This window comes from Felis catus, chromosome C1, assembly GCF_018350175.1.
Source record: "Felis catus isolate Fca126 chromosome C1, F.catus_Fca126_mat1.0, whole genome shotgun sequence".
Classification (NCBI taxonomy): Eukaryota; Metazoa; Chordata; class Mammalia; order Carnivora; family Felidae; genus Felis; species Felis catus.
In genome coordinates this window covers 123,401,086-123,429,076 of record NC_058375.1, presented here as the reverse complement: position 1 = coordinate 123,429,076, position 27,991 = coordinate 123,401,086, and the positions used below count along the sequence as shown (strand labels likewise).

The window sequence follows — 27,991 nt, the reverse complement described above, 5'->3', positions numbered from 1 at the left end:
GAGCTGGTGTCTGCAGGGGTTTTTCCTCTACCACATGGTCAATTTACCCTCTTATCAGATAATGTTAACTGAAGCATTGCTCCTGGAGGTGTGGTTTGTGGACCAGAGGCTGCAGCAGCACACCTGGGAACTTGTTAAAAATGAGGAAATTTAGACCCTACTCCAGATCCTGTTGAATCAATCTGCAGTTTAACAAGATTCTATGTAATTCAGTTGCACAGTAAGTTTGAGAAGCACTCAACTAAAGAAGCTTACTCTTTTTTTTTTTTTTTTTTGCATCTGCCTTTATACCTGGCTTTTATCTGTCCTTCCAATGTAGGACAATAGAAAGAGAAAGATTTCTATACATGGATTCATGCTCTCTCTCTCTCAAAATAAACATTAAAAAACTTATATGTGCATTATGATTCACACTATTCTCTTTCAATGAGAATAGGTTTTTATTTTTTTAAATGCCTTATTATTAATTTTTGAGAGAGAGAGAGAGAGAGAGAGAGGGTGGAGGGAGAGGCAGAGAGAGAGGGAGACACAGAATCCAAAGCAGGCTTCAGGCTCCCAACTGTCAGCACAGAGCCCGAGCCATGCTCAAATCCACGAACCATGAGATCATGACTTGAGCTGAAGTCGGTCGCTTAACCGACTGAGCCATCCAGGTGCTCCGAGAATAGATTTTTAGAGCTCTGTGGTTACTTTTCTTCATACTTTTCTTCATACTTTCTACTTGCTCATTAATAGTAAAAGTCATACTTCTAGGTGATCTACAACTTGAGTTTTACTAGTGACAAGAAAAATTAAGCTTTGACTTGATTGATAAAGGTTGCGTTAATGAAGATTAGGGGACCCATTCTGGGCAGGCTGTTTTAAGGAAAATGCCTTGGCTCCATAGTCAGAGGTGTGTTGCTTCATATGCTGCTCTTTGCTTCCAAGCATCAGGTAGAGTTGTATCACCTGTGAACCTGAATTTCCTTGTTTAGTAAACAGGATGAGGACCTGCAATCCCTTTTGTCTTGGTGTGTTTCCTCTTTACCTTTCCTAGTTCACATGTTTGCTCATGTGCTTTGGGCATTTGGTCGATCTGTCAATGTTGGATGGAAATGTAATGAATGTCCAGGGTTTGGTCCTTGGATGTCTTTTCTTCTCATTTACATTCACTCTTTCTCCAATTCATGGCTTTCATATTCATATGCTGATGATCCTAAATTTATATCTCTATTTTGGACTTCTTGTAGAAGTCCAGACTCTCAAATTCCACCGTCTCCTTGGCATCTTGCCTTGGATGTCTACAAAGTGTCTAGTGCCACAAGTCTGAAACTGAACTTCTGATCTTCGCTGCAAACATGCAACTCTTTTCCTCCAGTCACTCAATCCAAAACAGAGGAGTCATCCATAACTTTTCTTTTTCCTTTCACCCACATCCAATTCAGCGGTAAGTTCTGAAGGCTCTTTCTTCAAAACATATCCAGAGTCCTACCACTTCTCCCAAGCCCCCTCCACATCACTACTCCCTGGTACAAACCTTCATCTGTCACCTGGATTGTACTCTCTCCATCCTGCTTTTGCCCTCACCCTTCTCCATGCTATTCATGACAAAGCAAGCTATCTCACTGCTACAAAATTCCCAGAGCTCTTATTGTAGTAAAAGCCACAGTCGAGGTCCCAGATAGCTTTCTGACCTTCCATCCAACTGTCCTCTTCCTGGCTCACTCTTGTGGCAAGCTGAGTTTTCCGGAAGAAGACACTGGAGACAGGATTGGTGGGGCTTCATATTTATGAGGACTTAACACCCATGGACAGAAGTGGGATGAAGCAGGATGGGCCAAAGAGAAATAAGTCAAAGTGAAGCAGCCTGGTAAGACTCCAGGCTGCCTACAAGGAACTTGGAGGCACATGTGACCTGCCACAGTCGCCTCTTGTAAGGCCTCAAAGACTGCACCTCTATTCCTGCCTCATCAGCTGAATGCTGTTCTGAGAAGGGTGGGACCTGGTAGAAGGTGGCTCTCTGCAGCCTAGACACAGCTTGAGGCTGTCTGCTGACCCTTTGGGTAGTGGTTGTCTATGTCCACTGCACTCTTCCCCAGCCACACTGGCTTCCTGAAACAAATCCAGCCCACTCTGTCTCAGGGCCTTTGCACTTGCAGGAATGCAATTTCACTAGATGTTTTTCATGTCTTGCTCATTCATCTCCTTTAGACCTCTGCTTAAATGTCACTTTGTGAATGATGTCTTCCTTCCCATGATCATCCTATTAAAAACAAGAAACTTACACCATTTCTTTCCTTCATTTGAGGAAAGAATTTGAATTTGAATTTACTGTCATTTGATACACGTACTTTATATTTAATCCCTGACTTGTTATTGTCTCTTTCTCCAGGTAAAATGTAAACCCCAAGAAGGCCCTGTCACATAGTAGGCACTCAATAGATATTTGCTTACTGAATGAATGATGAAAGAAACTTTTGCTTATAGAGGTTTGAATTGCAATATATCTCCTTGTAGTGGTGGGGTGTAAGAACAACTGTAATCCCACGATATCAGTAAAGTGTTTTGGAATTACATTTATTAAAAAAGGTTTCTGATATTGAGTCCCATGAATTTAGATATGATCAAATTTAGAGTTGATGATATTTTGAGGTGTTTAAATTTCTTCCTACAAAATAACAAGTGTCTAAGGTAATGACTACCCTAGAATTGTAAGTTTTAAAAAGATTAATGTTCAAAGTGTTAAAGAAAATAAGTGTTGTAGAAATACTTAAATCTCCACTATAATAGGTTAATTTAAAATCACTCTTTTTTAGTAACAAAAGCAAATTCTCCATCTTTATTTGGCCAATGATCTGGGAAGCACTCACAGATCTCATTGATGTTACTGTCACTGCTGGAAAGAAATAGATATGTGTTTAAAATTCTTTATATTTTTCTTTAATTCTGACAAATCTTCCTATAATTAGTTCTTCTGTTTCTTTGCTGTTTTACAAGTATTTCATGGGGGAAAGTGGGACCCCATCCTGCAGGGTTAGGAATGGGCTGAGGCCCATCTGGTTTGATGTTGCATGCCCTTTGTTAATATTGTTGCTGCTTTTTGTTTGTTTGGTTGGTTTTTTGGTTGCATTTGTTACAAACCAGGAAAAATAATCAACAGCTTTAGTAAGACTAATTTAAAGATTCCTTTTGTCATGACTCTGATTTCCCCCTGTCCCTGCTTCATGCTCCTCACCAGATCATCTACATTCCTCTCTGATGCTTTCTCCTTAAACTACCCAAACATTTCGTTATATATCCCGAGTCACTCTCCTGAGGGGAGAAATAAATTCAAATCCAAATCCAAATGTTTGAAAACCACCCACCAGATGATCATCTCTAGTTCTGATTGCCAAGGTGATTCAGCATTTTCTCTTTCCTTTTCTCTCTTCATTGGTAATCCTGGTGTCCTAGAATGACTATTTTTTAAAAATAAACTTCACCAAAAGATCTCTTAAAATATTAAGATCTCTTAAGATGCCTAATTGTGCCAATGCTAGGTAATATCCATAATGGAAAAGAAAAATAACAGTGTGTAATAATTTTGTCATCTTTGAGTCATTGACAAGTGAGTTTTGCGCAAAATTTTGCAGCTGATGAAACCGCCTTTTTTGAGATCCTATTAGATGGGTACAGAGGAGATGGTCATAAGTTAACCCCAAATATTTTCTTCTGACTGCTTCGTCTTCAACATGTTGAGTTCTTTTTAAACATGTTGGGGTCTTTTTGAACTGTTCCTGTTCAGGAAATGCAATCTTTGAATTCCTACCAAGCTGAAGGTTTTGTTTCAAAGAAGAATACACTGATTTGTTCTTATTTTCTTTATTTCATTGTGTACAGATAGAGCTTCCACCACAGAGGTACCTGTATTAATTTTAACACCTCCATGTACATATTTCATTTACACAGAAAGTCTTTGATCCAGAGTGGGACTCTTGAAATAGAATCTTTGCTTTGTTTATTGTCATTTTCTTCCACTTACTGAGGGAGAGAAAAATGCTTTCTGGATTATTCAAATTAAGACTTTAATGCCTTATATCACTTTTCATATATATTTCAGGTTAAAGTTTTTTTTAACTTAAAAAATTAAAGTTTATGGTTTTATACCAACAAAATACCACTATTTTGGCAAATAAAGATAGCATACAAATGCAGAATGCCAGGTGCCAACTGCAATTATCAGTCAATACATATTTGTTGGGTGAATTTGGTAACCACTTAACCATTAGTCTGGCACTTTAACCCTCATACAATGTTACTTCCGTTTCACAAGGGACAGTCACACAAGAGGGTCTAAGAAATTATGGAACTTGTCGAGGGTCACAGGCCAGAAAATAGGGTACTTGACATTTGTAAACAGCTCAGTCTTCTGGCTCCGAGGACCTTTTTCCTCCACAGTGGGTAGGACCCTGCATTAAGTCCCACTCCCTGTCAGGGGCAGGTGTACAGAGTGAATAGGTAACATTATCTCACTAGGGGTACAGAGGTACAGACACTCAGAGGAAGGGCTTTGGATGGGCTTTTGGGAGTCCCTTGGACTCCTGCCTTCCTAGTAGAGCCAGAGAGGATGGAACTGTGTGAACTTGTGAACTGCGCTCTCTGAGCACCAGTTTCTTTATCTTTAAAATGGGTATCATTGTTGAGAAATAAAATTCCTTGGGAATAGATCAAATGAAGTCCCAGCCATCAGAGCGTTCTGGGTGTTTCCCCAAAGTCAATTCTCCTTCTGAGAAAAGGTTTTCTCTGTACCTTCCATCCTCTCTGGCTCTACTACCAAATTGCTCCAAGTAGTCAACACTGGAAGCCTCTGCCCACTGCCCCAGAGGTCAATGATGGGGACCCAGCATCTCTGTGATTAGTGTTGGTCTTTCAAATGACTCAGATGGAACGTCTCAACTGCAAGCCTTTCTCAACTGCAAGGACTTCCCTTGTGGTATAACTGGTGAGTTATTATGCCAGTAACCACACAGACAGACGGACACATTCTAGGGGTGGAGGTGGCAGGGAAAAAAAAGGGAAATGAACCCTGACCTGCCTCATGATGACCTTCCCGGTGACCATCCCTTCCTTCTCTCTTACTGGCTTCTATAGCTTGCTCATGCAAGGCAGGACTAAAACAAGCTCCAAAGACTTTCTCCTCTATGTTTATTTCATCAGCCAGCACATCTCAGCGTATTACACAGTTTGAATGGGAAGGTGACAGGAGTCTAATACTGATTATTGTTTTAAGAGAGAATGTATTTCGTGTAAGTAATATCTTCCATGATAATGGCTTTGGTCAAACAGGCTGGTAAATCACATCTGTTAGGCTGGCTGCTACAGCTGCATTTGTTGGGAGACAAAGCCTGATGTCACTCTGTTCAATTACTCTTCAATTGGAAGCTGAGATTTTTTGGTGAGGAAAAAAAAATCTGGGCTCCATATGATTTCACTTTTAAGCCACCTACTTGGATGATTTGAGCCATGCCAGGAAGATCGCTGTGTTTAAATTTAAAGCTCTATAGTCGGGCGCCGTGGAGTTTTTGATCCCAGTCCCTGGGTTCAGCATTGTCTTCTCTCGAGGATGTTTGTTTTTAAAAATCTTAACTTTTCTGCAAGGATTAACACATTAAAGTCGCGAATGTCTTTCTCTGAAGGTTTTCCAAATTGTTTTCCTCTGTTAGAGGGGAGACGTGGAGGCAATAAGGTGCAAGATTCTGAGAGGGAAGCTTCAGTTGATGTGTGGAAATGACTGTGAAAAGGAGTAAGTGAGAGAGCATGGGTGAGTCTCCCTGACTTGCCAAGAGCCAGTGTCGACTTTGGGGAAACACCCAGAATGCTCTGATGGCTGGGGCTTCATTTGATCTACTTCCGAGGAATTGTATTTCTCAACAATGCTACCCATTAAAAAATTTTTTTTGATGTTTCTTTATTTTTGAGAGAGAGAGAGAGAGAGAGAGAGAGAGAATGAACAGGGAAGGGGCAGAAAGAGAAGGAGACACAGAATCCGAAGCAGGCTCCAGGCTCCAAGCTATCAGCACAGAACCCAACACAGGGCTTGAATTCACAAACCATGAGATCATGACCTGAGTGGAAGTCAGATGCTTAACCAACTGAGCCACCCAGGCACCCCACAATGATAAGCACTTAAAAAAATGTTAATTTTTGAGAGAGAGTGTGAGAGAGAGAGAGAGAGAGAGAGACAGAGAATCTGAAGCAGGCTCCAGGCTCTGAGCTGTCAGCACAGAGCCGGGTGCAGGGCTTGAACTTGTGAACTAGGAGAGCATGACCTGAGCTGAAGTCAGATGCTAACCAACTGAGCCACCGAGGCACTCCCCGCAATGATACCCATTTTAAAGATAAAGAAAGTGGTACTAGGAGAGCCTAAGTGATTTTCTCAAGTTCACACAGTAACTGCGTGGACCATTCTGGAACAGAACTCAGATTATTTACTGCCTGTTTCAGTGCTCTCTTCTTGATAGCACCATATTTTTCATTATACTTAGTATATGTAAAGGTATTTGTTTTTTAAAAAAAGTAAACAAAACAAGACCAGCTTTTTGTCTTGCTTATTTTACAGAATGCTATAGTACATGGCTCTTCAAACTTGTTTGATATAAAATATACTTTACTCTGTGTAAGTATTTATTTTCAAACACCAACAAGTTATTTGGACATCTATTAAAAGTCAAAGTTTTTTTGCCAAGTCTACTATATTTTACTAGTTTTTGAAGACAATCTAGGTTCAGGAAAAGCAAAATGCTATTGTCTGCCTTTAATTGGGGGTAGGAATGGAATATTCTTAACATTTTTTTTTGACTTTGTACTTTCTTTATATGATAGTTTATATTATCTGGGGGAAAGATTTTCTTTAGGATCAAGAAGGACGTGAAGGAGGAAGAGCAGTGGACTATTTGTGCCAGAACACTGGGAAATCAAGCCCTGTTCCCTAGCAGAGAAGTAGGGGCTTGGAAAGACCCAGAGAAAATGACTGCAGGGTGTGTCAGGAGCACAGGGCAGGATCCAGGGCAAACTTCTCTTGCCCACAAGATAACAGTACACTGGAGCTGAAGAGACCATGACAGGGAGAGCACTGGTGGCTTGTGGAACCAGTGTAGACAGGTGACTGATGACCACCTTCCTAACCTTGCCCCCTACCCCTGTTTCCCTGCTTTATTATTTTTTTTAAATACTTACTTAGTTTGAGAGAAAGCGAGTATGAGTGGGGGAGGGGCAGAGAGAGAGAGAGAGAGAGAGATCGAGAGAGAGAATCTCAACTAGTCTCTGCACTGCCAGCACAGAGTTCAATGCAGGGCTTGAACCCATGAACCATGAGATCATGACCTGAGCCAAAATCAACAGAAGGATGGTGAATCGACGGAGCCACCCACGCGACTCTGTTTCCCTGCTTTATGCAGGACCCTGGACCTGATGCCCACCTGGGGGAGGGGAAGCAATTCCAGAAGTCATGTTAAAGGAATATCCTAGCCCCAAACTCAATTGTTCTAGACACATTACTTCTGTAAGCCTACTTAGAGTCACCTTTGAGACTGTCTCCACAAGCTGATGGAAAATATTGTGTATTTTGTTAAAACACATACATAGACAAATGAGATCATATTTATCTATCTCCTGGTCATTTCCATTTTCACCTTAATAATTTACCTCTTTCTGTGGCATAAAATAAATAATTTTTGTTTCTTTTTTCCCCACATATATATAATATTAAACAGTATGGCTGTTTTTAATATTTCAGGTTGTCCTCCAGAGTTTGGCAAAATCAGACATGAGCCTATAGAGACATGTTGAATGGCAAGCACAAGGGCCAGAGAAGGATCTGGATTGCCCTCTGCAGGCAGATGGCCTCTCAGGTGAGGAAGAGCCCAGCTCTGTCTCAGTCCCTGCTGAGACTTTGCCTCTCCAGCCTCGATGCTAATGGTTTAGCAGCAGATGGGCAGGGGGAGCTCCACGAACTTCATCACTGCTGTGTGCATTTGGCACAGGGTGAGGGCTGAAATAGCACATCCTCTGTAACTCCCTGGCTCGGCAGTTTTTTGTTTTTGTGATTAATGTCCAGTGCAAAGGTGAGTAATGTGGCAATTCATTGTAGTAATTCGAGTTATGGGGAATATATGGACTCCTTTGCTCAGCATCCTTTTCTCCAGCTCCTTGTCACATAAAAAGAATCATTACATTGGGAATACACTGCCATCAGCCACAGGACCAAGCAGAGATACAACTCATGTGCCCCAACTATCTCTGCTGTCAGCTTTTCGAGCCCTTCTTTGTAGGACTGGACCAGGCTAACCTGACTCAAAGGGTAGTAAAGAAAGTTCTCAGTGCCTTCTCTTTGGCCCTACCTGTTTTGAGTACTACCTAAAAATGACTAGTTGAATCTAAATGACCCACAACCTCTAGTAAATTAATTTCAATTTTGTCTTATATTATTATCACCCCAAGGCAACTTTTGAGCTGGAGAAGTTTGGCTGGCTGTGGTAGGAGGACCTCCTGCTCCAGTAAGTCCAGGAAAGCATGGCTGTTGTCATCTGGCAGGGATGGAAGTGCAGATGAGCAGAGGAAATGCAGATAAGAGCCTTGGCCCCAGCTTCCAGATTCAAGGGAAGTGGTAAGATGCTCGCAGGGCTGAGGAACCCTAAGTCCACCAGCTTTGGGAGCAAGTGATTGCACACACCTTAAAGTTTCCATAGGTCTACAGGAAAGGAAGGGAATTCCATGGCTTTCCATCTCCTGCTCTAGTCTCTGAGACTCCAGTGATGTCGTGCAGTCCAGTCATCTTAACTGGAAAGTATTTCTGAATTCATTAGCTGGTGGGGTCTGCGACCTTGGGGTCTTCTTTCAGTAATCCAAGGTAGACATGTTGAAGTTAGAAGGATAAAAGAGCACTTGGAGGGGATTGAGCAGTATTATAGTCTTTCCAGAAGACACTCCCTTCCAGTGGAGAAGGGGTGTGAAGGTAAAGAAAGAGAGGAACTAGCTCAGCCCCTATTGGTTACTTGCATTTGGCAGGTAAGTCCCTACTGATGCTCTGTGGGGATGTGCATGCCTCCACGTGTGTGCATGTGAGAGAGGAGAGGAGGGGGACATGCCTCTCTGACCCATGGCACCTGGTCCCACTGGGATTTCCTGCCACATCTGGGTGTCTGCCACTCAGGTCTAGTCACCAAACCTGGGTGGGAAGGTTTGAGCAGAGGTGAGAAAGGTAGTCATCTCCTCACTCCCTCCATCATCCCCTCTCACGGTGCTCATGCTAGCGGCTGCCTGTGCAAATGGATCCGCTGCACTAGATCTTAAGCCCATGTCATTATTCCCAGAGATGTATGAACAACATTACCCAGCTGCCAGCAATGACAGCACGTGTTACCTTTAAAAAGCTCTTCTTCAATCTTACAATACCCAAATTTCGAAAGAAACTTTCTGTGCAATCTCTCTTCTGTGCTGCTGCACTGCACCCCTAGCCACATCGAGGCTCTCTCTCTCTCCAGTGTGTGTCTGATTGAAAATTCAATTCAACTCACTTCAAATATGCATCGAGCACCTTTATGTTGGCAGCAAAGAGGTAAAAGCCATAGGGGATACAAAATAAGTATAAAGCACAGTTTCTGCCTTCAAAAAGTCTGCCGTGCTATTGGGAACAACATGGAGAAACAACAGGAGACCAACATGAGACAGAATATATCTACTCATCAGAATGTGTTGTTCTGACATTAAGTGCATTGGATATTCCAGAAAAGGAGATCTCAGTGAGGGCCAGAGTTGTCAGGGCAGAAAGCGTCTTGGAGAGGTCAGGAGCTGGTTTGGGACTTTGAAGGATTGGGAGGAGTCGAATATGTAGCTGGATCACATACAAAATTTTTCCTGTTATTTCAGGTTTTCTACTGAAGCCTCAAAGCTGAAAACAACATGACCTGATTACTCCCACCACCTTTTTTTAAATGTTTATTTTAGAGAGAGAGACAGACACAGAGAGACAGAGAGAGAGAGAGAGAGAGAGAGAGAGAGAGAGAGAGAGAGAGAATCCGAAACAGGTTCCAGGCTCTGAGCTGTCAGCACAGACCCCAACAACTCCCAGTCTTAAGTGCTCACCAAAGAGTTGTCATATGGAGGTGCCCTCACGTAGCCCTCACATAACCCCAGTGTGGGACACCTGTCCCATCAAGGCTGTTGCATCAAGGCTGTTGCTGGTTAAAGGGGGACAGCATGAGTTATGTAAGAGGACCCCCTTCCCTCATGGCTCTGCCCAGACCTCAGCTCTTAAGAAGCAAGAGAGACCAGGTACAGGGAGATGGACAGTGGAGAAGAGGAGTGAAGCTGTTTCTCTGTTTCTCTGTGGTCAGTTCTGACTGGGAGAAGGGGAAAACCTTTATATTTCATGGGCAGGACTTCCTCTGTCCTTAAAGGAAGTCTAAATGGTCCAGATGAGGCTCTTCTTGTAACTGACAGTACTGAGTAACCCTGGGAGTTGTTGTCCTAAGATGCTGCCAGGGTGGGGGCAGGAAGGGAGAGAACACACAATTCTATTGAAGGGCATCTGCCCCTGGGCCCTCACAGGGACCAGCAAACTGATTCCAGAGATATGGGAGCACCAGGAAGGGCAATTCAGGAAGGCAGAGGGGCCAAGTGGATGCCATGGGTGGAGTGGGCGTGGAGTGTTGGGGGTCTCGGTGACTCCGACTGTGGAAGGCCTGAGATAGGACTTCAACATCTTTGAGAGGATTGACAGCAGAAGAGGTTAAAGCAAATAAAAAAGGGGACCATCCCATTTCCCAAGTACGTTTCCTGGGAAGGGCTCCTTCTCCACAATACCATCTCTTCTTCTTTCCTGAGCGTCTCCAGCAGTTGGTTCCTTGTTGCCACGTAGGTCAGAGAGTCTATCTTCCCCTAATATTCTCATTTACCTGTTTGGAAACTGAGGGGGGTTCCCAGGAGGAGGGATACCCCACGCCTTTTCCCCCACTTCCCACAGGGGCAGGAAAGACCCACTGAACCTGCACTTATGTTACCCAAGTCAACTTGGCCCAGAGATGGAAGTTTAATTTCTTGTTTACAAGACAAATGAGGAACAAGGAGGAGAGAGGCAGCGTTTTCTTGTTGGTAGGGCGTTGGGAGAGGTGACCCACCACAGTTCCCTGGAGAGTGGATTTCCAGAGGGTTTTAATTATGATCGCTGAGCTGCAGTTTGGAGAGACACAGCTGCTGAAAGGCAGCTGTCTTATTTATACTGCCGTCTGGCTGGATTACATTGCCTCTACAGCAGTGAAAATTTTAGTCCACACTCTTGGAGGGGGGTGGTGAGAAATACCTTGTTTTTATAAATCAAATTTATTCTGACTGTGAGCTTTAACTCTCTAGAGGGTGAGAAATTAGATCTCTGTCCTATTTGGAAGGTTTGCCCCATTTCCACTCAGGCAAACAAGGATCAGGGCAGTGGGGATGGCAGAAAGCCCTCTGGTCTACAGCCCATCATTGTGATGGCTGTGGTTCTCACTGCTCAAATTTACAAGGTTTATTGAAAGGTGGGTGGCTACACTACTTCCCTGTCAAGCAGTGGCATGCTGTCTTTGGCTACTGTTCTCACGGCCACCTTTCTTTTTTTTTTTCTTTTAAGTTTTTTTTTTTCTAACGTTTATTTATTTTTGAGACAGAGAGAGACAGAGCATGAACGGGGGAGGGTCAGAGAGAGAGGGAGACACAGAATCCGAAACAGGTTCCAGGCTCTGAGCTGTCAGCACAGAGCCCGATGCGGGGCTCGAACTCACGGACCGCAAGATCATGACCTGAGCCAAAGTCAGACGCTCAACCAACTGAGCCACTCAGGCACCCCTCGGCCACCTTTCTTAATATTCTGTCTCCCCAGCATCCCTGAGCCAGCTCTGGTACTCTGTTTACCTCTCCTTAAGGGGCTGAAAAACTTGTCTCTTTTCCAGGCTCTTTCAGAAAGAAATACCAGATGCTTTAAAAAAAAAAAAAATTTTTTTTAATTCATTTTGAGAGAAAGAGAGAGAGCACAAGCAGGGGAGGAGCAGAGAAAGAGGGAGAGAGAGAATCCCAAGTAGGCTTAGCACTTCAACACAGAGCCCAATGCAGGGCTAGAACTCATGAGCCATGAGACCAAGACCTGAGCCAAAATCAAGAGTCGGATGCCTAACTGACTGAGCTACCCAAGCACCCCCCAGGTGCTTTTGATATGGCTGCTGCCACATGCCCTGCCCCATCCATTGCTCTGGGACCATTCAGCCTAACCGCTTCACCGAGCAATGGGTCTTGGACACAAAAGGGGATAGGGGAAGGGAGTGCTATCTCTTGGGTGCCTCTGTCCTCTGCAACACAAAAATGCACGAGAGAAGGCAACACTGGGCCTGGCTCCCTTTTTATATTTGCTAGAGGGTAGAGAAGGAAAATACTATAGTTAGAAGAAACAAACCATGAATACATTATCTTGTCACATCTGTCTAGTCTTTAGAGTACACAGTGAATAAGCTAAGGCAATTCCCTCAGCTGTCCCTGAGAGCTGTCAGCAGCTGATGTTCTTAGCAAAGAAGGTGTGAGCGCAGGTGTGGTCCTGTGGCAGGGTCGGGGCTGAGCAGAGTTCAAGCATCGACTATCAGCCCTTGCTGCCATGGCCTACCTGCGGGTTGCTGCTCAAAATACATGAGAGGATTTGACTATGACCTTTTACTCACTGTCAAAGACAAAAACTGAACAAGTAAGCGGATTGATTTTATTCAGCCTGTTGCAATAGGAAAGCACCCCAGATCTGAAGCTCAGGGTATCTTGGAATGTGGATTTGCCTTAGAATTTTATAGGGAGGGGTAAGGACATTGCAGAATGAGTGATTTATAGTTGGGTTTGTATTTTAAATGGGGAAAGCTTCAGTCAGTAATCTGCCTAAGTAATGTGTGTTTTGTTTTTGTTTTTGTTTTCCCCTGTGGCTAGCTAGTTTCAAGGAAACAAAGAGCTTGAATCATTTATGAGATAAAGAATGGGAAGCTGGAGGGTCTAGGTTAAATGGTGTCACCCTAAAAAATATGTTGAGGTCCAAACCAGTATTTATGAATGTGATATTATTTGGAAATGGGGTCTTTGCTGAATGTAATTGTGTTAAGATGAGGTCATTAGGGTGAGCCTTAATCCAATATGGCTGCTGTCCTTACAAGAAGAGGTGAAGATAGTGACCCATAGGGGAGAAGGCCACATGATGCAGAGGCAGAGATTGGAGTGATGCATCTTTGAGCCAGTAATTACAAAATTGATGGCAACACTAGAAGCTAAGAGAAAGGCATGGAACGGACGGTTCCATACAGTCTTGAGAGAGCATGGCCCTACCAACACCTTGATTTCAAGCTTCTAGGCTTCAGAACTGTGAAACAAAAAATTTTCTGTTGTTTTAAGCCACCTAGTTTGAGGTACTTTGTTATGGCCACCCTCGGAAACTAATATAGTCTGTGCCTGGCAAAAGGGGAAAGGTCTGTGTTCAGTCTTGTCAAAGGCAAACAAGGGAGGCACCCATGGTGTTATTGGAGTCATGACAAAGTGTGGATGGCATGTTTTGCATAGGTCACATGGGGAGGATGGGTATTTTTGTGAAGCCATTTCAGGAACACAAAAGGGTGAGGGAATATAAGGCTAGCATCGTGAACCCTCTTAAAACCCATGAATGGATTTCCATTCTTACCAGTTAAATTCTAACCTTCCTAGTCTCATATAGAAGGGTGGAGGTTCCCAACACCATAAGCTTGTCTGCCTTGCTTGGTACTCTAGCACTACGAACCTGCCTCTGTATGTTGCTCCACAAATCCACCTTGCAGTTCACTGATGTGTCTTTGTTAGTGGCATTACTTTTGCCTGGAACACACCCTCACTTCTTTCTCTCTTTTAGTTTTGCTCACTTTCTATATGTATATCTCTGAGAAATCTACCCTCATGCCGGTTTTTAGGGTCTTTCTGGGATTTCATGGGAGCCAGTGCCCACCTATGCAGAACACTCTTGCCACTGCATTGAAGTCAGGTGCTCCCACTGCTCTCTCTCCTGCTGGGCTGTAGGTTCTCTAAACACTCGGATTCTCTATCTTGCTGTGGAGCTCACTGCTTGGTATGGAGAAGATGATAAATAAGTATTTGCTGAGCTGAAATGAACTCTGCCTCTTTCAGACACCTCTCCCTGACCCTTGCAAGTGTTTCCTCTTCAACACTTCATGTTATTTCTTTTTTTCTCCCTGAGAGCCCTTTTACTGCTGTAAGTTCAGCTCTAGCAGAGAAGTGAGGTCTGTATTTTCAGGTTTCATTGCTTCCTCCATATAAGCATTCCATTTACAGTTTTAGTATTCCAGCTACAGCCAGAAAAAATGTCCTCTTTCTTAGCAGAGGCTTAAAAGAATATTTTTATCTCATCACAAAAGTATCGCATGCTCATTGCAAAAAAAAAAAAAAAAAAAGTCTGGAAAAATGTAGGAAAGCAAAAAACTCCAAGAACATAAAATCATCTATCATTCTACAACCCAGAGTTGACTATGTATTAATGTCATATCTCCAAACAAAGTGATTTTCATGTTGTCCATTCTATTCTGTAAGCTGATTTTTTTTACTCAACATTTCAAAATCAATTTTCCATGTTAATAAATACTCATTTTTGTGAAAAGCACAAATGCTTTTCAGGAAGGAACTTTTCCACATAGAGACAAGTTCAGTCTTCTGGTGAGAAAATCCTTCCCCCACCTTTTTTGAGGATGAATATATTTAGCTAAAAATCCCCCACAAGTTTGGAAATGTTAGAAGTATTTCTCATGGAAGGTGATATGGAGATTGGTTGCTAAAAATAATAACTAAATTAGAAAGTAAAATGAAGAAATGTCTAATGTGGAAATGTAGTTTCTCTTTCAGTTCCAATGACTGTCTTTTTAGTGTCCTCATGCATGTTAGGAACCTAGAAGTGCGTACTTGTGGCTAATGCAAGAAGGCACCCATCATCTCCCCACCAGCATCGCCAACATCACCACCATCAGCATCACCTTCACCACCATCACCATCATAAGCATAAGCATCATCATCACCACCACCACTACCACCAGCATCTCCACCACTGTCACCATCGTCATCATCACCAAAATCACCAGCATCATTACCATTATCACCATCATCTTTATCTTATCATCATCACCACCACCACTACCACCATCATCATCATTATCATTGACATCACCACCACAATCACCAGCATCAGCATTATCTTTACCATTATCACTAGCATCATCATTGCTATCACCACCACCAGCATCACCTTCACCATCACCATCATCATCATCAACATCACAGCATCATCACCATTATCACCATCATCTTTATCACCAGCAGCAGCAGCATCACTACCAGCATCATCTCCACCACTTATCAACATCACCAGCATTATCTTCACCATTATCACTATCATCTTGATCGCTACCACCACCATTATCATCATTACCATCAGCACCACTATCATCTTTCTCTTCCTCTCCTCCTCTTCCCACTGCTCTTCCTCCCCTTTTTCTACCCTCCTCCCCTTCCTTCTTCTCCTTCATTATTTTCATCATCATTCTCATTCTCATTTCAACATGCAGTGTTTAGAGATATGGGAGCTATATGGATACTGAGGTACATGAGAGCAGAAGAGATGATGTTAAAAATTGGTGGAATACATTTAGGACTTTTTCCTGAATTATTTTAATCTCTAGGGCTTATTTAACTCCCTGATGTGGAAACATGACCTGTGAGACAATCTTGATGTAACAGCTTTTCTTTCAGTCTGATAAATTACATTTTTTCCCAAAATAGCATTAATAAAGACAAGCCAGAGATAGTATTTTTTACTCATCTGCATTTATATTTGTGAAACTCACACACCTGCTTAATGTGTAAAGGTCAGGCTTTTAGACAGAAATCTCACATGGATCTCCCTGAATTATGTAGAAGTTTACCTGGCTGGATAATTTGCATGACTTTTTACAGAAACTGTAGAGAACACGTTCCAAATCATAATATACACATTGGTGTTTATATTTTCTCCTTTGAAGAGGGCAATAACCCTGAGAAAGATGTCAGTACTGATACCACGGAGCAGACCCTGAGTAAGAGCACCTGGTGTCTCCAGTGATTGAAATGATATATTAATGAGTTCTTATTCTCAGTGACATTTTACCAGGAACCAATTAACCACAGTAATTACATCTCATCCATTGCGTGCTCTGAAATGTGAAGTGCATGGGTATTGGGTTGCTGTGTTTGTTGAGCATTTTTTCCCCATCTGACAAACCTTTAAGCATTAAAACTTTGAGTCATTTATTATGTTTCTTTTGCCTTCTGGGTGTCACAGCATGAAGGAAAATCTTGTAAAGGATAGTTTTATAACCACACAGATACTGGTGCGTGTAAATGAGTATAGTCAATGCTAGAAAGCCTCACCATAGCTGTGCTTCAAAGGGTGGCAGAAAATACAGTGGGGAGAGGGCACATTGATAAGAACAGAAAGAGTTAAACCTTCATGCTAAAAACAGATGGCTTAGGGAATGAGAGATTGAATAAGGGGTTCTGATTAGTTGACTCTTCTAGATAATGGGGTAAGTGCTGATAAATGGAAAACTTTTTTCATTGTCATTTCAAAACTGTTTAGAAAAATTCAAAAATATCGCAGTTTAAATTTCTAAAGTAAATAACCTTTCTATACTTCACTTCCCTCACTATAAAATTTGGATAATAAGTGTACTTGACTAATAAGTTTGTTGTGAAGACAAGTAAGTTAAAATAGGTACAAGTACTTAGCATGTACTGAGTGTATTGTAAATGCTCAATAAATGCCAGTTATTATTTTATTAAGTCTATTAAACATAATTTGACAGTCTAAAACTTGGAACTTTTAGAAAATAGCACTATTGTGTTTATAAAATATAACATATAATTGGGTAAAAATTAAAATAGTATGTAAAAATGAAAAAACACAAGAAACTACAATGAGCTCAAATCTCACAAGTTCAAAGATTCAGATTTAACCACTGTTAAAATATTTTGGGAAATCCTTAATCTCTCTATAAATAAATATGAATATATGTCCAGGTAAATACACCTAACTTTATGCTATTGAATCATAACATGTTTGTCTGTGAGTGACCTCTATCACTTACACAGTAAGTCCCACATGTTTTTAACAAATCGATATGACTTCCATCATCCTTTTTAATGGCTGTGTAATATATTATGGAGCATACAAATCATAAATCATTTGACTAGCCCTGTTCCCCCCAGTGATGAACATTTGGATTGTTTTCTTTCTTTCTTTTTTTAAATTATATAATTTCTTGTATATGCCTCATTTACATTTACTTCTTTATTGTAAATTCAGAGGTTTAAGATTGTTGGGTGAATATTTTGAATCATATTTTTGTACTTCTCTTCTAAAATGGTAAGGCTAATTTATATTCAACATGGGTAAGCCTTTTTAGGCAGAGGTAAGAGGTTGATGTCAGGGAAGAAGGGTGTTTTAAATAGAAGTGTGACAGTGTGAGCAAAAGCAGAGAGATTGGAAAATATATGCTGTATTTGGGGTGACTTCCCACTTTTCTTGAGCTTGTTATTTTTCACTTCACATTTTGTGGAACTCCATATCTTATATTAACTGTTATAGGTGATCCATTTTTCTAATCAGGGTGAACCCTGATCTCTTCAATTTTTTAATCACTATTGGTTACTTTTTTAACACTAGGGTTTACTACGAGGAACAATTACAACAAAAAGTTTTTAAGTTCTGGTGGTTTTATTTATTTCTGTGGGATAGATTTCTAGGATTGAGTTGGCTGAATTGAAGAGTACATATATTTAAATTTTTAATCTATATTTTAATCAGCGTTTCCAGATTGATTTCTCAAGGGGCTGTAACATTTCACACTTCCACCTGAAAGTAGAATTTTTCCACATCTCAACCTGTAATAGGTATGTTCTGTCCAAATTTATGCCAGTTTAACAGGCATAGCATAAGTTTGACTTACATTTCTTTGGTTACTGGTGAATTGAAGAACCGTGCACATGTTTTCAGCTCATTTGGGCTTGCTAATCTGTGAACTAGACAAAAGACCTCATTTCTTTTGCCCACTACTACATTAAAATTAAAAAAAAAGTCTATTGAAAATAATGCATGCACATCGCAAAAAATAAAGTAAGACAGAAGCATTTAGAATGAAGGCAACAGCCACTTGTCCTAACCTTCCTTACTCTTATTCCTAATCCCCAAAATCAGGCCACAGAATCCACATTAGTTTATTTAAGCAGAAAGTGATATATGTCAGGGTAATATGTGGTTTACAGAACTTCTACGTTCTTCAGAGAAGATGTGACAGGGCCAGGAGTGAATGTTTTATCCAGGAGAAACTCCCAAGCACAAAATGAGAATTTTGGGAAAAAATGCCTCTGCTCGGTAGCCTGCTACTCAGCACCTAGGATGTTACAAAAGAGAGAAGAGAGTTTATAGCCAGCTGCCTCAGAAAATACCATGTTACCTCCTAAGGCAGCTGGCTACTGACAACGGGGGAAGGGGAGTTTCTGACCTTTGTCTCTGTAGCATACAGACTCACAGAAAGGGGGTTGGCATGGGTGTTGGGTGAGCTAGCTGTGGTGTCTGCTGCAGCTATATTCTAGTCTACCCCTTCCTTGTCTCTTTATTCTGTGACAGTAACTCCCAGGTACATTAAAATAAAAATGCAACTTGCCAGATGCCTTTCCTGAGCAAACTTCCTGAAACCTGTCAGAAAATGTATTGATTTTTTTCCCCTCGTCACCTTAGATAGTTTGTCTGAAGATCTGAATTTTAGATTCAATATCATAATTTTCTACAGAGCTTTGAAATCATGACTCATTGTCTTCTAAATAATGTTACTATTGAAAACTGATTTGGGGCACCTGGGTGGCGCAGTCGGTTAAGCGTCCGACTTCAGCCAGGTCACGATCTCGCGGTCCGGGAGTTCGAGCCCCGCGTCGGGCTCTGGGCTGATGGCTCAGAGCCTGGAGCCTGTTTCCGATTCTGTGTCTCCCTCTCTCTCTTCCCCTCCCCCGTTCATGCTCTGTCTCTCTCTGTCCCCAAAATAAATAATAAACGTTGAAAAAAAAAAGAAAAAAAAAAGAAAAAAAAAGAAAACTGATTTGCGGGAGAGGGAAGAAGATGGCGGCGTAGGAGGACGCTGGGCTCACCGCGCGTCCTGCTGATCACTTAGATTCCACCTACACCTGCCTAAATAACCCAGAAAACTGCCAGAGGATTAGCAGAACGGAGTCTCTGGAGCCAAGCGCAGACGAGAGGCCCACGGAAGAGGGTAGGAAGGGCGGCAAGGCGGTGCGCGCTCCACGGACTGGCGGGAGGGAGCGGGGGCAAAGGGGTGGCTCGCCGGCCAAGCAGAGCCCCCGAGTCTGGCTTGCAAAAGCGGAGGGGCCGGGCGGACTGTGTTCCGACAGCAAGCGCGACTTAGTGTCTGGGAGGTCATAAGTTGGGAGGTCATAAGTTAACAGCTCTGCTCGGAAAGCGGGAAGGCTGGAGGACAAAGGGAGGGAGAGCTGCTGAGCCCCCAGACGACAGAGCTCAGTTTGGTGGGGAACAAAGGCACTCGCCAGCGCCATCTCCCCTGCCCATCCCCCAGCCAAAATCCCAAAGGGAACCAGTTCCTGCCAGGGAACTTGCTCGCTCCGCGCAAACACCCAACTCTGTGCTTCTGCGGAGCCAAACCTCCGGCAGCGGATCTGACTCCCTCCCGCTGCCACAGGGCCCCTCCTGAAGTGGATCACCTAAGGAGAAGCTAGCTAAGCCTGCCCCTCCTGCCCCTCTGCACCTTGCCTACCCACCCCAGCTAATACGCCAGATCCCCAGCACCACAAGCCTGGCAGTGTGCAAGTAGCCCAGACAGGCCACGCCACCCCACAGTGAATCCCGCCCCTAGGAGAGGGGAAGAGAAGGCACACACCAGTCTGACTGTGGCCCCAGCGGTGGGCTGGGGGCAGACATCAGGACTGACTGCGGCCCCGCCCACCGACTCCAGTTATACACCACAGCACAGGGGAAGTGCCCTGCAGGTCCTCACCATGCCAGGGACTATCCAAAATGACCAAGCGGAAGAATTCCCCTCAGAAGAATCTCCAGGAAATAACAACAGCTAATGAACTGATCAAAAAGGATTTAAATAATATAACAGAAAGTGAATTTAGAATAACAGTCATAAAATTAATCGCTGGGCTTGAAAACAGTATAGAGGACAGCAGAGAATCTCTTGCTACAGAGATCAAGGGACTAAGGAGCAGTCACGAGGAGCTGAAAAGCGCTTTAAACGAAATGCAAAACAAAATGGAAACGACGACAGCTCGGATTGAAGAGGCAGAGGAGAGAATAGGTGAACTAGAAGATAAAGTTATGGAAAAAGAGGAAGCTGAGAGAAAGAGAGATTAAAAAGTCCAGGAGTATGAGGGGAAAATTAGAGAACTAAGTGATACACTAAAAAGAAATAATATACACATAATTGGTATCCCAGAGGAGGAAGAGAGAGGGAAAGGTGCTGAAGGGGTACTTGAAGAAATTATAGCTGAGAACTTCCCTGAACTGGGGAAGGAAAAAGGCATTGAAATCCAAGAGGCACAGAGAACTCCCTTCAGACGTAACTTGAATCGATCTTCTGCACGACATATCATATTGAAACTGGCAAAATACAAGGAAAAGAGAAAATTCTGAAAGCAGCTGGAGATAAACGTGCTGTAGCATATAAAGGGAGACCTATAAGACTCATTACCGATCTCTCTACTGAAATTTGGCAGGCCAGAAAGGAATGGCAGGAGATCTTCAATGTGATGAACAGAAAAAAATATGCAGCCGAGAATCCTTTATCCAGCAAGTCTGTCATTTAGAATAGAAGGAGAGATAAAAGTCTTCCCAAACAAACAAAAACTGAAGGAATTTGTCACCACTAAATCATCCCTACAAGAGATCTTAAGGGGGATCCTGTGAGACAAAGTACCAGAGACATCATTACAAGCATAAAACATACAGACATCACAATGACTCTAAACCCGTATCTTTCTATAATAACACTGAATGTAAATGGATTAATGTGCCAACCAAAAGACATAGGCTATCAGAATGGATAAAAAAACACAACCCATCTATTTGCTGTCTACAAGAGACCCATTTTAGACCTGAGGACACCTTTAGATTGAGAGTGAGGGGATGGAGAACTATTTATCATGCTACTGGAAGCCAAAAGAAAGCTGGAGTAGCCATACTTATATCAGACAAACTAGACTTTAAATTAAAGGCTGTAACAAGAGATGAAGAAGGGCATTATATAATAATTACAGGGTCTATCCATCAGGAAGAGCTAACAATTATAAATGTCTATGCGCCAAATACCGGAGCCCCCAAATATATAAAACAATTACTCATAAACATAAGCAACCTTATTGATAAGAATGTGGTAATTGCAGGGGACTTTAACACCCCACTTACAGAAATGGATAGATCATCTAGACACACAGTCAATAAAGAAACAAGGGCCCTGAATGAGACATTGGATCAGATGGACTTGACAGATATATTTAGAACTCTGCATCCCAAAGCAACAGAATATACTTTCTTCTCGAGTGCACATGGAACATTCTCCAAGATAGATCATATACTGGGTCACAAAACAGCCCTTCATAAGTTTACAAGAATTGAAATTATACCATGCATACTTTCAGACCACAATGCTATGAAGCTTGAAATCAACCACAGGAAAAAGTCTGGAAAACCTCCAAAAGCATGGAGTTTAAAGAATACCCTACTAACAAATGAGTGGGTCAACCAGGCAATTAGAGAAGAAATTAAAAAATATATGGAAACAAACGAAAATGAAAATACAACAATCCAAACGCTTTGGGACGCAGCAAAGGCAGTCCTGAGAGGAAAATACATTGCAATCCAGGCCTATCTCAAGAAACAAGAAAAATCCCAAATACAAAATCTAACAGCACACCTAAAGGAACTAGAAGCAGAACAGCAAAGGCAGCCTAAACCCAGCAGAAGAAGAGAAATAATAAAGATCAGAGCAGAAATAAACAATATAGAATCTAAAAAAACTGTAGAGCAGATCAACGAAACCAAGAGTTGGTTTTTTGAAAAAATAAACAAAATTGACAAACCTCTAGCCAGGCTTCTCAAAAAGAAAAGGGAGATGACCCAAATAGATAAAATCATGAATGAAAATGGAATTATTACAACCAATCCCTCAGAGATACAAACAATTATCAGGGAATACTATGAAAAATTATATGCCAACAAATTGGACAACCTGGAAGAAATGGACAAATTCCTAAACACCCACACTCTTCCAAAACTCAATCAGGAGGAAATAGAAAGCTTGAACAGACCCATAACCAGCGAAGAAATTGAATCGGTTATCAAAAATCTCCCAACAAATAAGAGTCCAGGACCAGATGGCTTCCCAGGGGAGTTCTACCAGACGTTTAAAGCAGAGATAATACCTATCCTTCTCAAGCTATTCCAAGAAATAGAAAGGGAAGGAAAACTTCCAGACTCATTCTATGAAGCCAGTATTACTTTGATTCCTAAACCAGACAGAGACCCAGTAAAGAAAGAGAACTAAAGGCCAATATCCCTGATGAATATGGATGCAAAAATTCTCAATAAGATACTAGCAAATCGAATTCAACGGCATATAAAAAGAATTATTCACCATGATCAAGTGGGATTCATTCCTGGGATGCAGGGCTGGTTCAACATTCGCAAATCAATCAACGTGATACATCACATTAACAAAAAAAAAGAGAAGAACCATATGATCCTGTCAATCGATGCAGAAAAGGCCTTTGACAAAATCCAGCACCCTTTCTTAATAAAAACCCTTGAGAAAGTCGGGATAGAAGGAACATACTTAAAGATCATAAAAGCCATTTATGAAAAGCCCACAGCTAATATCATCCTCAACGGGGAAAAACTGAGAGCTTTTTCCCTGAGATCAGGAACACGACAGGGATGCCCACTCTCACCGCTGTTGTTTAACATAGTGCTGGAAGTTCTAGCATCAGCAATCAGACAACAAAAGGAAATCAAAGGCATCAAAATTGGCAAAGATGAAGTCAAGCTTTCGCTTTTTGCAGATGACATGATACTATACATGGAAAATCCGATAGACTCCACCAAAAGTCTGCTAGAACTGATACATGAATTCAGCAAAATTGCAGGATACAAAATCAATGTACAGAAATCAGTTGTGTTCTTATACACTAACAATGAAGCAACAGAAAGACAAATAAAGAAACTGATCCCATTCATAATTGCACCAAGAAGCATAAAATACCTAGGAATAAATGTAACCAAAGATGTAAAAGATCTGTATGCTGAAAACTATAGAAAGCTTATGAAGGTAATTGAAGAAGATATAAAGAAATGGAAAGACGTTCCCTGCTCATGGAGTGGAAGAATAAATATTGTCAAAATGTCAATACTACCCAAAGCTATCTACACATTCAATGCAATCCCAATCAAATTGCACCAGCATTCTTCTCGAAACTAGAACAAGCAATCCTAAAATTCATATGGAACCACAAAAGGCCCCGAATAGCCAAAGGAATTTTGAAGAAGACCAAAGCAGGAGGCATCACAATCCCAGACTTTAGCCTCTACTACAAAGCTGTCATCATCAAGACAGCATGGTATTGGCACAAAAACAGACACATAGACCAATGGAATAGAATAGAAACCCCAGAACTAGACCCACAAACGTATGGCCAACTCATCTTTGACAAAGCAGGAAAGAACATCCAATGGAAAAAAGACAGTCTCTTTAACAAATGGTGCTGGGAGAACTGGACAGCAACATGCAGAAGGTTGAAACTAGACCACTTTCTCACACCATTCACAAAAATAAACTCAAAATGGATAAAGGACCTGAATGTGAGACAGGAAACCATCAAAACCTTAGAGGAGAAAGCAGGAAAAGACCTCTCTGACCTCAGCTGTAGCAATCTCTTACTCGACACATCCCCAAAGGCAAGGGAATTAAAAGCAAAAGTGAATTACTGGGACCTTATGAAGATAAAAAGCTTCTGCACAGCAAAGGAAACAATCAACAAAACTAAAAGGCAACCAACGGAATGGGAAAAGATATTCGCAAATGACATATCGGACAAAGGGCTAGTATCCAAAATCTATAAAGAGCTCACCAAACTCCACACCCAAAAAACAAATAACCCAGTGAAGAAATGGGCAGAAAACATGAAAAGACACTTCTCTAAAGAAGACATCCGGATGGCCAACAGGCACATGAAAAGATGTTCAACGTCGCTCCTTATCAGGGAAATACAAATCAAAACCACACTCAGATATCACCTCACGCCAGTCAGAGTGGCCAAAATGAACAAATCAGGAGACTATAGATGCTGGAGAGGATGTGGAGAGACGGGAACCCTCTTGCACTGTTGGTGGGAATGCAAATTGGTGCAGCCGCTCTGGAAAGCAGTGTGGAGGTTCCTCAGAAAATTAAAAATAGACCTACTCTATGACCCAGCAATAGCACTGCTAGGAATTTATCCAAGGGATACAGGAGTGCTGATGCATAGGGGCACTTGTTCCCCAATGTTTATAGCAGCACTCTCAACAATAGCCAAATTATGTAAAGAGCCTAAATGTCCATCAACTGATGAATGGATAAAGAAATTGTGGTTTATATACACAATGGAATACTACGTGGCAATGAGAAAGAATGAAATATGGCCTTTTGTAGCAACGTGGATGGAACTGGAGAGTGTGATGCTAAGTGAAATAAGCCATACAGAGAAAGACAGATACCATATGGTTTCACTCTTATGTGGATCCTAAGAAACTTAACAGAAACCCATGGGGGAAAGGGAAGGAAAAAAAAAAAGAGGTTAGAGTGGGAGAGAGCCAAAACAGAAGAGACTGTTAAAAACTGAGAACAAACTGAGGGTTGATGGGGGGTGGGAGGGAGGGGAGGGTGGGTGATGGGTATTGAGGAGGGCACCTTTTGGGATGAGCACTGGGTGTTGTATGGAAACCAATTTGACAATAAATTTCATATATTAAAAAAAAAAAAAAAAAGAGGGGCGCCTGGGTGGCGCAGTCGGTTAAGCGTCCGACTTCAGCCAGGTCACGATCTCGCGGTCCGTGAGTTTGAGCCCTGCATCGGGCTCTGGGCTGATGGCTCGGAACCTGGAGCCTGCTTCCGATTCTGTGTCTCCCTCTCTCTCTGCCCCTCCCCCGTTCATGCTCTGTCTCTCTCTGTCCCAAAAATAAATAAATGTTGAAAAAAAACAACTGATTTACGTTCCCTGGTAGGTGAGGCATTTTGTTTGTTTGTTTGGTTGGTTAAACAAACAAAAAAAAAATTATGTGTGTGGAGACTTCTGAGTCTTTTCACTCATTGAGGCCACATATAGTTTTGTGAGGATGTGTGGTCAGCACTCATCTGCCTCTCTCAAAAGAATTATCATCTGTCTCTTCAGTTCAGGAAAAATGTTTTATCTTATTTTGTTGGTTATTTATGCTCCTTAATATTTTTCCTGTGGTGTTTTTTTGTTTCTGTTTTTGTTTTTGGTTGTTGTTATTGTTGTTATTTGTTTTTTCTTCTCCTTCAGAAACTGTTGTTAGATGGATGTTGGTTGGGCCTTCTGTGTTTATCTTCCATTTCATTTGTATTTTCTACCCTTGTCTCTGCCTTAGGATCTGAAGTTGTTTTCAGCTTTATCTAGGCTACCTGTTGTATTTTTGTTCTAAAAATCATGATCTTCTTTTCTAAGAATATTTATAGAATTGCTCCCTTTTCATGGCAGACTATTCTTGTTTAATGAATGTAAAACTTTTAACATCTTTGTGAGGATACTAACTAAAAACTTTAAATCTCTGCCCCCCCCATCTCTCTTTCCTCTGGGATTAGTTGTTTTGTGTGTTCTTCTTGATCTTTCTCTTTTGTGTAGGAATTAGACCTTCCCTGGCAGACTGTTCAATTTTTTTTGGAGAGTGTTTATCCAGCTTTATTCCAAGGGCAAGCATTTAAGTGTTACCAATTGTTCTGACCACCGTATGTGGCACCAACTTGTATAGCTGCTTGGAACTATCTTGTATCTAAAGCCTTATTTTTTGTCCTGCTTCTTACTCCACTCTGTATCACCTTACCATATGTGCTAGTCACAATAATGGCCCTCAAAGACGTCCACATTCTAATCCCTGGAACTTCTGAATACATTGCCTTACCTAGCAATAGGGACTCTGCAATATGATTAAGTTAGGGATCTTGAGATGGGGAGAGTATCCTAGATTATCCAGGTGGCCCAAATAATCACAAAGGTTATTGTGAGAGGTAGGCTGTAAGGACAGAGCCAGAGATGGAGACATGACAGCGGGAGCATTGGTAGGGTGCTTGGCCCTGGACCAGGGAGCGTGGGCAGCCCCTAGAAACTAGTGAAGACATGGAAACACATTTCCCCTAGAACCTCCAGAAAGAACACAGCCTTTGGTTGCTCTGTAAGACCCATTTCAGACTCCTGAACTTCCAAAGAACCAAGATAATTGGTGTTGTTTTAAACCACTTAGTTTGTGGTAAATTTGTATACTCCAAGTCATGGAAGAAGTGCACATCTGAGGGGAAGCTCACCTCCCATTCCACGGACTTTTCTCAGCATATTCTGGGCTGTGGCCTCATCCATCTATTTACAGACCAGAACTATCCCATCCCCTTTTTAATTTCTGGAAGGCTGTAAAGCATTTCTGATCGGGCAGTGGTCCACCCCTCCCTATTCCTAGTGCTGTCAGGAGGTGGTTTTATTTTCTGTTTCTTTCTGATCATAGAGTGGGTTTGAGAAGGGAGAGAAAGCATCAGAGTGCTCTTGGAGTCAGTGACACCCTGATGAACACAGGGGTTTACAGAATGCTTCCAAAGCCTCATTATTTTAAAGTCACAGCTGTCAAAGATGACCCATCAGAAGGAATTCTTCTGGCTCTTCCTCCAGCTCCCTGAAGCCTCACTTTAGTTCAATACAGGCATTTGTGAGACAGCTGGTAGAGATTAGCAGTGCAAGCTCTGTAAATTATGCAGAGTGTTTCTTCACAGAAAGATAACTGGAGTGAAGCACCAACCGGGCCTCTAAGCCCCAGGCTCCAAGCCACAGAGCCAGCCGCTCAGCCATCTGATGCAAATTCCAGCCAGGTACTGCTTTGCTCAGGGCCCCGGGCCGGCCCTGCAATGAGGAGAAACACTGCTTTCCTCCAGGAAACTTTGGGAAAGTACCAGAAAGCTGGGCAGGCCTGTGTGGAAGCCTGTATTCTGGAGTGGTGACTGCTGTCTCTTGGTCTGCTCCTGCAGGCAGTGACCTTATTGCCTTGTTAAGGCTCATTACTTGACTACTGAGTTCGGTTCTCACATTTCTTCAAGTTCTGCAACTTCCTTGCACTTCATGGAGAGAAGTCGTGTATCTAGTGGGTTGGCAGCCTTGGCGTTCAAAGGGGAGAAGCTTCGATGTTCCCGCCAGCATGGGCACAGTCCACAAAACACAGCCGTTTCTTCACCAGTTGTGGCTGAGACTTGGAAGGTAAAATGTCACTTTTATTGTTTGACTATTTCTATCATTTGAGGAACAGTAGAAAGTGTCGAGGTTGTAGAAGACAGGCCTGAGTTTAATATTCAGCTCTGCTATCTCCTAACCATGTGATTGTGGGTACATTTCTTAAGCCTCCATAAATGTCAGATTTTCCCCTTTCAGCTGAAAAGGTGGATAATGTTTATAACATAGTCCTTTTGTGAAGATTAAATGAAATAATGAACATAAAGCTGTTAGCACATAAATATTCAGCCCTTGTCTGCCTCTACTATAAGGGCTCACAATGTGTTTGAAGATGTTAGCAAGAGCTAATGATTCTCACATACTTTTTATGGCATTTTTTTTCTGATTATGAACATTATAAATG

General features: G+C 42.0%; 2 long non-coding RNA genes across 2 annotated transcripts in view; both read left to right on the top strand.

Annotated features, from left to right (window-relative positions):
• Positions 1–11,591, top strand: part of LOC123379122 — a 48,367-nt gene extending 36,776 nt beyond the window's left edge. Inside the window, exon 4 of the long non-coding RNA XR_006583126.1 lies at positions 7,754–11,591. This is a non-coding gene — a long non-coding RNA (uncharacterized LOC123379122). The remainder of the gene's footprint in view (positions 1–7,753) is intronic.
• Positions 11,592–25,336: 13,745 nt separating this feature from the next.
• LOC111561838 overlaps positions 25,337–27,991 on the top strand; it is a 153,710-nt gene continuing 151,055 nt past the window's right edge. Inside the window, exon 1 of the long non-coding RNA XR_002744761.2 lies at positions 25,337–27,615. This is a non-coding gene — a long non-coding RNA (uncharacterized LOC111561838). The remainder of the gene's footprint in view (positions 27,616–27,991) is intronic.